Raw genomic sequence first — 14,933 nt, forward strand, 5'->3', positions numbered from 1 at the left:
GCAGGGAGGTCACTCAGTGCTCTGGGCTGGTGACAAGGTGGGGATGGGGCACAGCTTGGACTCCATGGTCTGGGAGGTGTTTTCCAACCTAAATCCATCTGGGAGCCTTGTGAACTACAGCTAATGCTGCTTTTTTGTTTCTTGCTTCACAGGGAAAGAACAGGATTGAACAAGCTGGGTCAGGTGTGGGGGAGGAATATTGAGCAGGTGACTCCTGAGCGGTGGCTGAGCGAGGAAATGTCTGGTGTGAGAGCCCAGAAGTCAGTGGAACTCCTTTCCAAGTCACTTGAACCAAAGGCAGTAACCAAACCCAGTACACCACATCAGAGCAAGAGTTCCACAGCAAGACCTGGGCAGCAAGTCAGGAAAGGCAGAGAGACCTCGACACCTTCCTGCACAAGGCAGGAAAGCAAAGCTAAGGAACAACCAGCAAACAAGCACACCTCCTACTGAAGCAGCTCTCCTGCTGGAGAGCCCATTTTCACCCCAGACAGCCAGCAAGGAAGGGATGCACACCCACAAGTGCCTTCACCAGCCTGAAGCTCTGCTGCAGCTCCTTCCTCCCCTCTCTCACAGCGAGGCTTTTTATTTCTTAAACGCATCAAGCACATCTCACAAACCTCTCGCAGCCACTTAAAGCCAGGGGTTAAGTGCAGCTCAAGTGAGGCAGCATTTCTGCTGTTACACTAAAATTGTCTCACATGTTGCTTTTTCTGTTGGTGCCACAGGCATCAGAGGGAAGCAGGAGGGAGCTGGAAGGCAGCAAGTGCAGCTGCAGGCACAGGAAAGCAACTCCAGGGTGGCTCTGCACAGGTGACTCGGCTGGGGTGCAGCCTGCTCCCAAATCCCACAAACAGAGCCCATTCCCTGGCTGTCCAGAAGCAGGGGATGTGCTCTCCATGTGCTGGGAGTGCTTTATTCCTCATGGCAGGCAAGCAGCAAAGCTCCTGCCAGGGTATCATGCTCAGGGAGGGACCACAGACCTCAAACTTCCGGCAAGGCTTTGCTTTCAGCTGCCCCACACATCAAATTCAGCAGGAACATTTCTCTCATTTCTCTCCTGACACTAACTCGAGTCTCCTGGGAAAAGAGATTCTTCTGGCCACTGCAAAGAAAGAACAAATGAGTCACCTGCACACAAATGCACTGAGGGCAAGGAATTCAAGCTGGGTTTGCACTCGATTCATTTGCTGCAGGTAAAGTTGCAGGATGACACCAGTGACAATCAGGTGTGTGTTTGATTAGTGTAGAAGGCAGCCATAAGAGTAGCAATTGCTCTGTGCTAAGCATCCATACACCCCCAGTCTGATGCAAAAGACCTCTAAACCTCAGGAAGAGATTTTAAACAGGCTTAACACCAACATTAACAAGTGGCAGATGACTTGCTGGAGTTGAGAGGTCATCCCCGTGGGAGAACAGCACAATGTGTCCATAAATAAACTAACTCGACAAAACAAGTACAGCTGAGCCCTAAGGAAGCAAAATAAATTAAATAAATTGAAACTTCCAGCTACAGAAGTTATGTCAACTTTCAGAGGTTCCCATTGTTGGCAGCAGAAATTTGTTTCATGTGCTCCAAGCTTTTTACTATCAGTCTTGGCCTCAAAGCCATCAGCTTGGAGAAGGAATTTAACTTGGAAAAGGTATTTTCTGGACAACACACCCCCGCTAGGCTACAGTAATTGCTTTTTAATATTGCTTCTTTCAGGCATTGCTGCAACAATCCTCCTGTGCAGGTAAACAAATGGTAAGGCATGGCCATTTCCCAGGCTTTGATGGGTATACAGGTAGAAATTCCATTTTTAAAAAATATAACCTTCAGAGTTAGCTTTGGAGAATGCTCTGTTAGCTAAGTCTCTGCCTTCACCATGGAAAAAGCCTTTTGGGACAGGCAAACCTGGCCATGCACTCTCAGCATGAGATCTGACAAAGTGCTACTGGCTATTCTGCAGTGGGTATTGGGCTGGAATTCCACAGCTTTCCTGGAATTCCACAGCTTTTCCTGGAATTCCCCCTCCCCCCACAGCAGCAACAGCTCAATCCTGAGTACTGCAATGAGGGAACACACACTTTCACTTTGAACAGAACAAGATTGTGATTTAACTCTGACCCCTTCAGTGCCATCCATTCCCTCTCTACATCTCCCCATTCCCAGCCCAACACTTTGCAGTGGTTTTGCTATTTCAGCAGGAGCTGCCTTCCCCTTTTGCTCCTGAAAGTTTCTGTAGTAAACTTTGACATCCAGTTACCAAACTGTGGCTTTTGAAAGACACACAAGTTCCCTGAAGAATACTGGACTGGAACAGGGGGGAGGGAATTCCCTGCTGTGGTCTGCTCCTGTTAAAAATACCCAGCCTGGAGGCTGCACCTGCACAGATGGATTAATAGTATCTTCCAAACAAGTCTGTGAACAAGGAAAGTATAACTAGCTTTTGCACTACTTCCGTTTTTGAGAGGCCATTTCCTGCAAAGCATCCTTTACTCAAATTTTCCATGAGCTTTGTAAACCCAACAGCTTCTTCCAGCTTCAACACTTCATCAGATGATTTATGAAAGGTGCAAAACCACTACATTAGCAGGAAAGAGAAAAACTGAGCTCCACAAGTGTTATCTGCAAATTTGACCTGAACAAAGCAACATATTTTCGCTTAAAATTAACAGAAAATAGGGTGGGAAATTGAGCTAAATCTTCCATTAAATGGGAAAGTGCTGCTGGGGCTGCAGACAAATCCTGTGCTCAGAAGCAAGGAGTCACTATCAGTAGAAAAGACCTTCCCTGGAATGCACAGGAGCCTTGTTCAAAAGGGATAACAGGAACACAACACCAAGAGGAGCACTGCATAAAACCACCAAAGTTATGACAGTAAACAAACCCATTTGAAAATGGCTGTTTGTCCCCATTTCTGTGGAACAGCCCAAACCAGGGATTGATTGTCTGCTTTCAGTTCCCAACGTAAGCAAGAAATTTAAGCTCCCTCATCCTCAGAAATATCAGCAGTACAAGATATCCCATTTCTCAGCTAAAGAAACTTTTCTATTGCAAATCTGACAAGCCAGCTGGCCTCATATCTGGCAAAAATGCACTTTCTGGATCCACTTCCCCAGAACTGGACACACCTCAGCATCAGGAATCTGTTCCACTCCTCTAAGAGCCATCTGCAATATCTTGGGGCTCTGGCCAAGCAATTAATTCCTCCTAATTACTGGAATGGGACCACCCCCAGCTGAAATTGCAGCCAGCTCTCCCTCCCTGCCCTGCCCTTGGGGGGATGATGATCCCTGACTCCAGTTTCAGGCACTCTGCTGGGAAAAGCAGACCCTGGAAAAGGGATCCTGGCTGTACTTCTGGATGTAAACATGCAGGGGGACGTCCTGCAGGACAAGCAGGTCACACGGCCCTGGCACAGTGACACCTCGGACCTGGGAGGGAGCAGCACTGGGATGCCTCCAGTTGCATCCTGGCTCACCACAGCCAGCTTGGGGAGAAGCCAGACATGTCCCCCGACAGCCTTGCAGGATGAGGATCCTCCCTCCTCTCCCACGCAGCTCTGCTCGGTGGTTTGGTTCTTAAATGAAGAGGAAGGAAGTGTGGCAAAGCATCCTCCCCATCCCCACAACCCCCACTTGCAGGGGTGTCCTAATCCTCACAATCCTAAACTTTGAGGGGTGTCCCAGTGCCCACAACCCACACTTGGAGGGGTCCAATCCCCACAATCCCACATCTGAAGGGGTGTCCCTGTCCTCCACAATCCTGAACTTTGAGGGATGTCCCAATTCCCCCCATTCCCACACCTGGAAGGGTGTCCCTGTCCTCCACAATCCTGCATTTTGAGGGATGTCCCAATCCCCCCAACCCCACACTTGGAGGGGTGTCCCAGTTTCCCTGGAAGAGTGTCCCAATCCCCATAATCCTGCACTTGGAAGGATGTCTCAGTCTCCACAATCCTGCATTTTGAGGAGTGTCCCAATGCCCACAGTCCCTGTCCCCCACAACCTGAAACATATCCTGGATGACACAACCCAGCTGCAAAAAGGGGAGCTGAAGGTGACGGGGGCAGAAGGTTCTGCCCTCATCAGATGCAGCCACAGATCTTCCGACATAGGATTTAAGATGGACTGGCATGCCTTGCAAAAGCAGTTTAATCAAAGAAAAAATAAAATATTCTCCATAAACTGTAATATAAAAGAAAAATCAACACAGCCCCTAAATTTCTGACGCTGACCTTACCAAGCCAAGCTTTGTTTCCTTCTTCATCACATTAAAAATCCAGTTTATGCTTCAATGACTGAATCACCCGTTGTTACAAACTATCTACATCACTTTCATCCCCTCCCTGAAGTTTCTAGGAAATTCATGGCATCTGCACATGACAGGAGAATCCAAGTTTGACAACACTTGCCAGAACAATATTCCTGCATTCTGAGCACAGGGAACAGCACACACAAACTGGGGGTTGACCTGGCAAAGGCAGCTGCTGCTGGAATGCCAAATTCCCCTCCCCTCCCACCTTACCAGAAACCCCAAATGCAGCACAGGGTCCCCAAAGCAAGGCAGGACTTGGGGCCCATAGGACAGGACAGGGCCTGTGGAGATGGGAATGGGCAGGGGGACATGGGAATGGACAGGGGGACGTGGGAATGGACACGAGGAGATGGCAGTGGATACAAGGAGGTGGCAGTGGACATGGAAGAACAGTGAACAGACCCGGGAAGCCATGAGGACTGCTCCCAGAGGTGATTTCCAAGCGTGTGATTTTATCTGCACTTCTGAGCCTTGCACAAACCTCCCTCACTCGGACGCCCAGAGGCAGCACCAGAGGTGGCAAGCCAAACTTGGGAATATTTGCAGAGTCACGTTGGGAATACTTGTATTAAACACTGTGCTTAAAAGCCTGTCGCTTTGCTGCACATCAGTACTTCCATGGAGGAATTATTTAAGTACACAGCTCTGTAAGCACCTAAGGAAGTGTCCAGATAAGGAATAGCTCTGCTCCTTCTCTTCCCTCTTGTCTGAGGAACTGCAGGAATGGTGCTGCCCTCACCCTGCCACTGTAAACCATAGCAATAAAAGCCCCAATTAAAACCAAAAAGGTACTTTGCTCAAGACAATCGGGCAGGACAATCTGTCTTCTAAAGGCCTGACTTGAACACTTCATTTTTAAAAAGTCCAGCACAAATAAAATAAGTAGGTTATTAAGCACTCAGCAGTCCCTTCATATAAATGTTCATGGAGTAATTCACTGCTTTTATGAAAAAGGAAATGTTTTTAAAGCAGACCAGGAAAGGAAACAAATCCTCAGAACCAGAAGATAATACTGCCTCCAGAGAAGCCACTACAGAAACCATTCCTCTTTTTATTTATTTTAATTCTTCGCCTACTTTTAAGGCTATAAAGACATCAGCATGTTCAGCTCTCCAAATTCTTCTCGTGTCACTTTGCAGTGTCTGTGGAAATAAACTGACTTTTCCTCAATTCCAGCTGAAGTTTGTGGAGCCTCTTCCACGACCATCAACACCACGAAGACAAAAGGGTGCAAGAGCTCTGCATCATCACTTTCCCCTCAAGCATTGCTCCAGCACCCCCAAATCCAGCAATCCCAGGCAAAGATTGGCAAAGAGACTCCACAACACCTGAGTACTTCTTTCCAACAGCGAGTAGCATAACTGAACAGGGAGCAGTCTGGTGTGCCAATGCTACACTGGAATACACCCCACAGGCTGCACTGGGCTCTATCCCAACTATCCCAATTTAGGACAGTAGTGGGAAGCAAGCAAGTCTGAGCACTTCCAGCTGTGTGCACACATCCTGTCACTGCACTGGCTATTCACCACCAGCAAGTGTCCTTCAGTTATTTCCAAAAGCAAGACCCACTTCAGCTCAGTCTGCTGCAGACCCTCAGCTGCCTCTCATTTTTAAATAAAAATAAAACTCAACAATACCTCAGTCCCAAACACAAAGTTTGTTGACACAGCTGACAGAGTCACTGCAGAAGTTACTCCAGTTCAGGGGTGCAGAAAATGTCATTAATGCTTTGCATGACCCAGACCTGAAAGAAGCCCGTTACTGATATTCCCTGTGCTGCTGGTTCCCTCAGTGTTGTTATTTCCCTCTTGATAAGGCCCCACCCTGCCAGGCAAACCACAGGGCATGTCTCCAAAACACCATGGAACACCCTTTAACACTGGAAAATGGGAATATGAAGACAAGGTGAGGGAAGACAAGATTGCTCTTTAACAGCCAAGAATTAAATCAGCCCAGAAAGCTCACTTTGAACAGATGTACCCCAACCTTGGGTTTCTCTGGGAACAAAAGGTGAATCTGTAAGCAGAGATTCAGTGATAGGGATCAGAGGTGACAGCTCTGAGGTGTTCCCTCCTCCCCTGGGTGCCAAGGTGGGAAGACTCTGCCTGCCACAAGCCACCCTGCCACCACAACCACTCCCTCACAGAGGAACACACCAGTGTTCCAGGCTGGGAAATTCAACAGGCTCCTCTCCAGTAAACCCAGAGTCATGGAATGGCTCCATCCTGGCTTGGAAGGGACCTTCAAGCTCACCTCTGATGAGTTCTGCACATGCAGACATGCAGTGTGCCCAGAGTTTGGAACCTGCACCTTGCAAAGGTTGGGAGCTCCGTGTCCCCACAGCTGCCTGTGTCAGGAACCCGTCCAAGCCCCCTCTGCAAGGTGTCAGGGTGCCTCTGCATGAATGCAAGGCTCCCATCCCATAATACTCATGGTGAAAAGTGCAGCAAGACAGAGGCAGGCAAAGCTTTATCCACCTCACAATTTCTGGGAAGCTCAGAGCAGAAGGGCCAAGCGCTCCCTGGGTTATTATCCCATGCCTGGGTTATTATCCAATCTTCAAATAAACACAAGTCATTAATTTATTAGCATGACATCACATCCTGCAGGCTGAATTTCAACACACAGCATTAACAGTGGAGCCACGTGAAGAAATACAGCATTCCCTAGGATTTCTAATCTGCTTTCCAACCTTTTACCTTGGAAAGACCTAAATGGATGTCCTGGACATGGAAACAAGATCCCCAGGGAGTTAATAAACACAAAGACAAAACAGTCTATGAAGACTCAACCTTTTGTAGAATGGACAATTATTTTAAATATTTGCTCATATCCAGCTACAAATGGGCAGCATTAAAGCACAATTGCAGTGTGAGAGTGATTACAAAGTTACAAGGTTAAAGGAGATTGTTTGCATTAAGTACAAGTCTAACAGGAAGAATCATAAAAGGATTTTAGACTGGCAACCACTCAATAAAGTGGCCAAGGAAAGTTCCCTGCAGACAGTTATAAATGATGCTGCTCAATTCACTTGTGCCCTGATGGACCATGAGTTAAGGAGCAGCAGTCAGAAATTAAGATAGCTAAGGAGTAGCTCATTAAGAACATCAATTCAGCTGGCCAGACACAGAGAAGAAAACAGCTAATGGCCTTTAGTGCATCAATCTGCTGCACCTGTATCCAATATCATCTGGGTCTCAGGTTCCTCCCTCTCCTCCCCTGGCACTCAATCAAGCTTGCAGGGCATCTCCCCACACCAGGTGGAAATCCCTCTCCCCAGAGCAGCCCATCTCCTTCTTTGGACATTTTCAAACCCCAGTGGGACCCTGAGAAACCTGACATTTCTTTGGGGTTAGGCCTACTCAAAGGAGGAAGTAATATAGATTTGCCTGTGGTTTGTGATTGTCATCTCCACAAGTATTCTCCCAGCCACTTACACTTCCTGAACCCGTGGCTGAACTCTGGCATTCCCTCTCAAAAACATTCTAATTCTTGGATACAAGACACGTGGCTGGATGGGTCTGTGTCTTCTCAGCACTGACACTCATTTTCTTGCAAGCAAAGGAATTCTGTACAAACCATCAGAACTCAAATATTCCCCTTCTGATAAATGTGCTTAGGGCCCTGTTTTTGTTTTTAAAATGGCCTTCGATAACAAATCTATTTATGTTTTGAAAGGAAGAAAAAATTAATGAGGAAATTGCACAGGCACAAAACAAAGGCAATAACTGACAAAGAGTTTTGTTAATTTGTGGGTAATTGCTCATTACTGCAAAATAAGGTTTTTGCAATGTTTCATGGAGAGTAGATAAGAACCCCCAGCCCATTACTGAGTATTGCTTTTGGCAAAGGCGAGCTTCTCCCACGATTCCATTAAATACGGATCCTGACATCCCAAAAGCACCTGGGCAAAGGGAACAACATGTTCTGTCGAGTCATTTAGCAGGGATCTTCGCGTGCTTGCACTCACCCTTTTCTGTCCACTCTTGCCTTGTTCACAGCTCTGCTTTGGACACCACCTCCCCCCAGTGCCTCTGCTGAGCACCCCAAACTTCAGCACTTTGGAACATGGGTGTTCCTCTCCCTTCCTCTAAGTCTGGTTTACTCTCTTACTCCACTAAAAATGTATTCCCCAGACACTCAACAGGCCACTGGCACCCCCTGCAAGGGGCAAAGCTCACCCACAAGCGCTGGATTTTCCCTCCCAGTTAAGCAAGTGGGTTTTGAGCCCTGATGCATCACAGAATCCCAGAATGGTCTGGGTAAGAAGGGACCTTAAAATCCAACCCGTTCCATCCCCTGCCATGGCAAGGACATCTTCCACTATCCCAGGCTGCTCCAGGCTCCGTCCAACCTGGCCTTGGATACTTCCAGGGATGGGACAGCCACAATTTTTGTGCCAGCACTGAAGGAGGACACCCTGGAGTGCTCCCTCTGGGAGCAGCTCACCACTCACAAGGCCAAGCAGGTATTCCAGCAGCAATCACTCTCAAGGCACTTTCAAGGTCTTTTTCATCATCCTAACAGCAGAGCCATTTTTAAGCCTTTCAAATAGCTTTAAATTAACTTCCCTGACAAACTTTTCCAGAGCAATATAAGCTGGCTCCGTAAAACTCCAGGCAGGGACACAGAGTAGACAAAGAGCAGACCTGAGAGCGGAGCAGACGCTCGATTTCGATGGAGCTGTTTCATTACTATGTAGATTCAAAGCCATTCCTGCAGTTACTGAAGCACTACCCCAGCCCTCCTAGCAAGCAAAAATCCATTTTGCGTACAAATAGGGCTTTTACAGCTTTGGCACAGTGCTCGACTGCAGAGTCAAACTTTTCAATGCCTGATAAGATTTTACTTGAAAGTGGCAGGAGAGCTCTTGCCAGGAGCCCGTATGAAATGCCAGCTCAGTGGCAGAAGGTCAAAGGCTGGTATCAGGAGATTTAATGGAAGTGTTTCCAGACAAACTTCTTAAAAGCACTGTGCTATCTAGGGAGGCACAGATTTACACACTTGGAAAGCCAAGGACCAATCTTTATGACTCCTTTCCAATCGAGGGTTATTTCTTTAACACTTTACCTCACAAAAAGCACAGCAGTAGTGTCTCCTTCTCTGTGTCTATCCAATCCTTGGGTATTTGGCTGAAGTTAAGAATAAAGAAGTGTTTATTGCCACAGTTTTTGTTTTACAAAAAAAAAAAAAAAAACACAAATAAAAACAACCAAAAAAACCCACCAAAAACATCAACCAAACAAAAAACACCCCAAACAACCCCCAGCTCCTCCCAGAACAACAAACTCTCAGGTGCAGAAGTTCCTAATGTCCTGAATAAAAACCCCAGACGACAGACACAGACAACTGAGTTTAAAGACAATCCCAAACAATTAACCTTTCTCCAGCAGTGCCTAAAACTATGCCTGGAGAAGCAGAAATTTAAATTTATCTGAAAGGCTCTCTAATCTTTACCATTTTTACAGAAGTGTTTAAGGTTAAGTTGGTGTCAACAATGACCCTGAGCAGATGTCAAGCATTAAGACTTTCAACATAGTGGATTTTGCCAGCTGTCACCAGGCTGTAATGTACAAAGGGACAGTAAAACCCCATCAAACCCTGATCTGTCTGCTCAGGGTCTCCCCTTCCATCTACACAAATGCACTCCTGGATTCACTCACTCTAAGAGCAGATTTGCAAGTGCTCCTCCACTCTCCCATTAAAGCATTTCAATTGTCTGCCTCTACCATTTTAACAAATTCAAGTATAAGACTTTAAATTCAATTAGCACAAATCTCAGTGCTCCCAACATTAAATTTGCAAGTGACATTTAGTGGCATTCAACACACACGGAGCTAAGCTAATACACTAATGGACCAGCAAGGGAAATTGTAGAACACTCCCAATTGCAATGCTCTTTTTTAGTAAAGGAAATTAAAGGAGTAGGCTGCAGTGGACAGGAGGAGATGGCAGCTATGAAAAATCCTTCTTAAGCCAAGGCTGCAAAAGCTCTCCTCTCCAGGTCCACCTGTTCAGAAAGGGGCACTTTTAAGGCTCTTTCAGTCCTTCAGAGAGGATTTACCCTGGTTTTACTTCTGTTTCTTCCTACTTTTTCTGCTGAAGGCTTAGACAATGCAGCCCCACTGTGTGCTGCTCCCCAGACACAGAGAGCAGGGATAAAATTCCCAAGCCTTGTCCCACACAGCTAAGAAGGATGTGACAGTGCCCACAGCACACCAAAAAGCCAGCCCAGCAAAGCCACCTGAGGAATTCTGCTACCACACCTGTGCCTCACCCAGCTTGCTAAGGAAGCTGCCAATTTTCCTGCACTAGAAAAACCCAAAGCTACTGGACTTCAGAGATTCCTTTTTCTTCCCCCAACTGGCAATATGCTTTGCTTCAGTTCCATTTAAACAGAAAAAGCTACCTTCAAGCAGTTTCAAAATCAAGGAGACAGAAGCCAGACCAGGCTAGGAAGTCAGGGAGGAAAAAAAGTGTTAGAGTCATGGCTCTAAGCAGAGGGAGATTTATTTTGTTGTGCATTTAAATCTAAGCAAATTAGCACAGGCTAAACCTAGGGAAGATACTTTCCCAATAAGGATTTATTAGTGGTTCTCTTTGATTATGGATGTGCAATTGGACAGCAGACAGGACTGCAGCAGCACACGAAGGAAACATCAACAGGACATCTGTCCCACTCTAGATTTGCTCCCCTGATTTGGATGAGTCAACTGTAAAGCCCAGCAACAGCAGTAACTGCATTTCTTTAAGAAACATGTTACAGTCTCCAAAATTAAGTTTTCTCTTTCTAGCTCTTGATCAAGGACTATTAGAACAAAGCTCATGGGTTACTTTCAAGAATTTGGGTTTTTTCTCTCCCCTCAACTACAACACCACATTTGATAAGGCCAGAAACAATATAGACAAATATTTTAGAGATGTTTAAATCCCAGAATGGTTTGGGCTGGAAGGCAGCTCAAAGACCCTCTCTTTCCGCCCCACTGCCACGGGCAGGGGCACCTTCCACCAAGCCCCACTACACAGTTACACCTGGCAGCTTATTAGGATGGATGTTCTTTCAATCCATGAAAAGGCAAAGTAACCTGCACCAAACACTGCCTCTGCTAAGCAGATTTTCAAAATAATAAAATATGACTGGTATGAAATAATCCCAAAAAGCTGGTCTGTTTCACACAATCCTCAGTCTTCTGCATTTCCCCCAGCATTTTGAGGAAGGAGGGGACAGGACTTAATTATTAACTTAATGATGTCACACCACACACTTTGGGAATTCAAGCTGTATTAAAAGCTGGAGATTCCATGCAGAGCACCAGCCTTCCAGAGGGCTCCTGCCCCTCTCTGTGTGCTGGTGTCCTGGACCCAAAAAGCCTCCAATGACACCAAAAATCCTTTGGAAAGCACTGCCAGTACATGGGAGCTCAGTTTGTGACCATCAGATCTAAGAAAGCTCTAAAAAACTCAGGTTTTTGAGCTCATTTTAAGCTCACCTCTACTTCAGAGTGCTTTATCCCTGTACAGCTGGGTTTGATGTGCTGCACTTGAATCAGGACTGAAATAGCATCAGGTGCTCTGCTCCACTTCAGCAAAGAACAGCCTGGACCTACCTGGCTGGGCAGCCTTAGAAATCCTTCCTGCCCTACTCAAGTCCCTGCAAACCACCTCAGGAAAAGGGAGCTGGTGCCATGTCCAACAAAGGCAGCCTTCAGGCCTGTGTGCAACACTCCTTCACTTTTTGATGATGCTATAAGGATTTATTCTATTACTCCAACAGGCCCTTTCCCCAACAAGGGTCTGGATTCTTTCTGAGCAATTTTTTTTTTTCCCCACAGGATGTCCTGCTGCCCCAATTAAAAAGCCTTTAATTCTGCAACCATTCCTTAAGGCCAGGCTGAAATTGCTTTTAAATCTGAGTAAGTCCCAGGCCACCCATATTTAGTGCACCAATTAACCAATGTTGAGTGATGCAGAGAGGCAGCAACCAGAAGAAGGAAGAACTTTTAAGGCATCATCACCCACAGTGCATGGATCCAGTTCAAGGGAACTCAAGAATTATCTAATTAAAAGTAGCACCTATTCAAGCTTGATGAGTGTTGAGAGAAGCAATGAGATCCATGGAAAACAACAACTCACTGCCTTTTAACTATTAACTCTGAGCAGTCAAATAACATCCATAATACCTGCAAGTCCTGAAAATCATCCACCTACTTGGATTTATTAAATCTGTGTCACATTAGAAGCTAATTAACATGAGAGACCCTGTTCCCAGGTTGATAATATAGAAGGAGAAAGAAACATAATAATGTGGGAATCACCATTTGTTGCACAGATCACAAACACAATCTAAAGGCATCTGAGCTGAATTTAGTTCTGCTCCACATGCCCAAAAACTCAGAAAAATCACAGCAATCTCTCTGGATTTAGAGGGGGTTTATTACCCATATTGTAAAAGCAGCCTTTACCTTTTGTCTGCCACCAACCAGCGGGACTGCCCTCTCTTTCCAAACTCTACACAACTTCACAAAGCTGGAGCAATTTTGACACCCACAAAATACTACACAAAACAAACCAGAATGCAACTCCAATACAGCATCCACTCCCCCAAAAAACACAGCCAAGCCCAAACCCACCAAGATCCACAGCACCACTTCCACTGACTTCAGCCAGGTGGTCTGTACTGGTTCTGTGTTTTGCACTGCTTCACAGCTGGGCATGGAAGCCAACAAAAAAGCATTTTTTCTGCCATGTGGACCTGGGAGAAGGGAGTCTGAAGGCATCACTACAAATCCTGCTGTCACACCAGGCTGCACCATCAGCCAAAGGGACACGAGGACGTTCATCGACATCCCGGTGCTGCTCTGCTAGGAGAGGCTGCCTGCATCAGCAAGCTTCAGCAGCACCATGTCAATATGGCAGAGCTCCCGGTTTTTTACAAATAATAATCTCTTTCTCTCTCTTCCCATCCTCTCTCCGTGTATTTATGGTGCCTTGAAGGCACCGAGGCACTCTTTAATGAGGTTTTCACACAAGACAGAATAAATTAGAAACCTTGATCAAAACAGGCCCTCCATGAGGAACACAGTACAAAGACAGCCTGACGCTTTATACACCGTGAAAAATCCAAATACTGCAGCCGGGCAATCAGCAAGCCATTCCACGAGCAAACAGGGAGCACACCCTCCTGCCAGGGGGCCCGTGATGGAGAGGTCTCTCCTTTTCACCCCCGTTCTGCCCCCAGCCTGTTCATCCCCAAGAGGGGGACAAAGACATCACCCCCTTGCAACCCCACAAACCTCAGCCCCAGCGAGGAAGCACAACCCCAATGTCACCGCTATGGGATGGGATGGGATGGGATGGGATGGGATGGGATGGGATGCAGCTGCTCCCACTCACAGCAGATGCCTCCAGCTCCCTCTGGAGCTCCCTGGACTGGAGCCCCCAGGCTGAGGGGACCGGGCTCACCCCCACAGTGCCAGCTGAGCTACGGGGACCAGATGTCTCCACAGAGCCTCTGGGGCAGGGAGGACCAGACGCGCCACTCCAGCACCTGGCGAGGAGGGACAGACCTGACCAGGCTGAGGAGAACAGCTCCTGGGACTGAGGGGGCTGCAGCCCCTCCAGCGGGGGGCCCAGAGCTCCCCCGGTACCACCCGCAACCGCCCGAGCTCGGGCTCCCAGCGCTCCCCCGGGACCCGCTGCGGCCCCACGAGCTCGGGCTGCAGAGCTCCCCGGCACCCCGGGCTGCAGCCCCCGAACCGGGCTGCAGAGCTCCCGCGGGCTCCCGCGGCCGCAGCCCCGAGCTGGGGGTCCCGGACTGCCCAGGCTGAGCAGACCGCACCTTCCCGAGGGGCCCAGATGCGCCCGCGCCGCGGGGCCGAAGCTCTATCACACCCCCGGGCTGAGCAGCCCCGAGCCCGCCCGGAGCCTCCGGTGCTGCGGGGGCCGGAGCTCCCCTCGCATCCCCCGGGGCTACGGGGGCCGCCGCCGGGAAGAGGAGCCGGAGCCCCCCGCGGCACGTCCCTGCTGGGGCGGCGGCGGCCGCGTCCCCGCTGTCACAGCCGGTGTCCCGTCCCGCCGCCCCCGGGCCTGCGCTGAGCCGGAGGCTGCTGGGTCGCCGCTCACTCACCGTGCGGAGCCGCGGTTCGGTGCGGGCCGGGTGGGTGCGGCCGCCGGGCGGGTGTCCGGGCGGTGCGGCGGCTGCAGCCCGCTCCCCGTGTCCCGCTCCCGTGTCCCGTGCGGCGGCCGCGGGCGGGGCGGGGGCACCGCGCGCCACGTGACGGCCGTGTCATCCCGGCCGCCATCTTGTGCCCGGCCCTGCCTGACGGGGAGCGCTGCGCGTCAACATCCCCGTCTCCATTCCCATTCCCGTCCCCGTCCCCATTCCCATCCCCAACCCCGTTCCCATCCCCATTCTCGTCCCCATCCCCATTCTCGTTCCCATCCCCATTCCCGGAGGGATCCACAGCCCTCCTTGCCCAGCACAGCCTGGGGTGCGCAGGACCACCCCACTGCTCCCTGTGTTGTGATCCTGTGATAAATTGAGGCGAATAATTTGATTCAGCCTTTTTAAGGTCAATTAGAATTTTATTAATTACAGCAAGCAGTAGCAAGCAAAACAGCGCTGGGTGGG

At 48.7% G+C, this 14,933-nt stretch overlaps 1 protein-coding gene across 12 annotated transcripts in view; it reads right to left on the reverse strand.

Annotated features, from left to right (window-relative positions):
- Positions 1-14,523, reverse strand: part of SGMS1 (sphingomyelin synthase 1) — a 92,002-nt gene extending 77,479 nt beyond the window's left edge. For 6 of the 12 annotated variants that reach the window (XR_008432014.1, XM_053948713.1, XM_053948698.1 and 3 more), the window contains exon 1: positions 14,430-14,523. The gene's annotated coding sequence lies outside the window, so the exon portion shown is untranslated. The other 6 variants (XM_053948702.1, XM_053948703.1, XM_053948700.1 and 3 more) reach the window with 6 other exon arrangements.
- Between the last annotated feature and the right edge of the window lie 410 nt (positions 14,524-14,933).

Source organism: Vidua chalybeata, chromosome 8 (genome assembly GCF_026979565.1).
Source record: "Vidua chalybeata isolate OUT-0048 chromosome 8, bVidCha1 merged haplotype, whole genome shotgun sequence".
Taxonomy (NCBI): domain Eukaryota; kingdom Metazoa; phylum Chordata; class Aves; order Passeriformes; family Viduidae; genus Vidua; species Vidua chalybeata.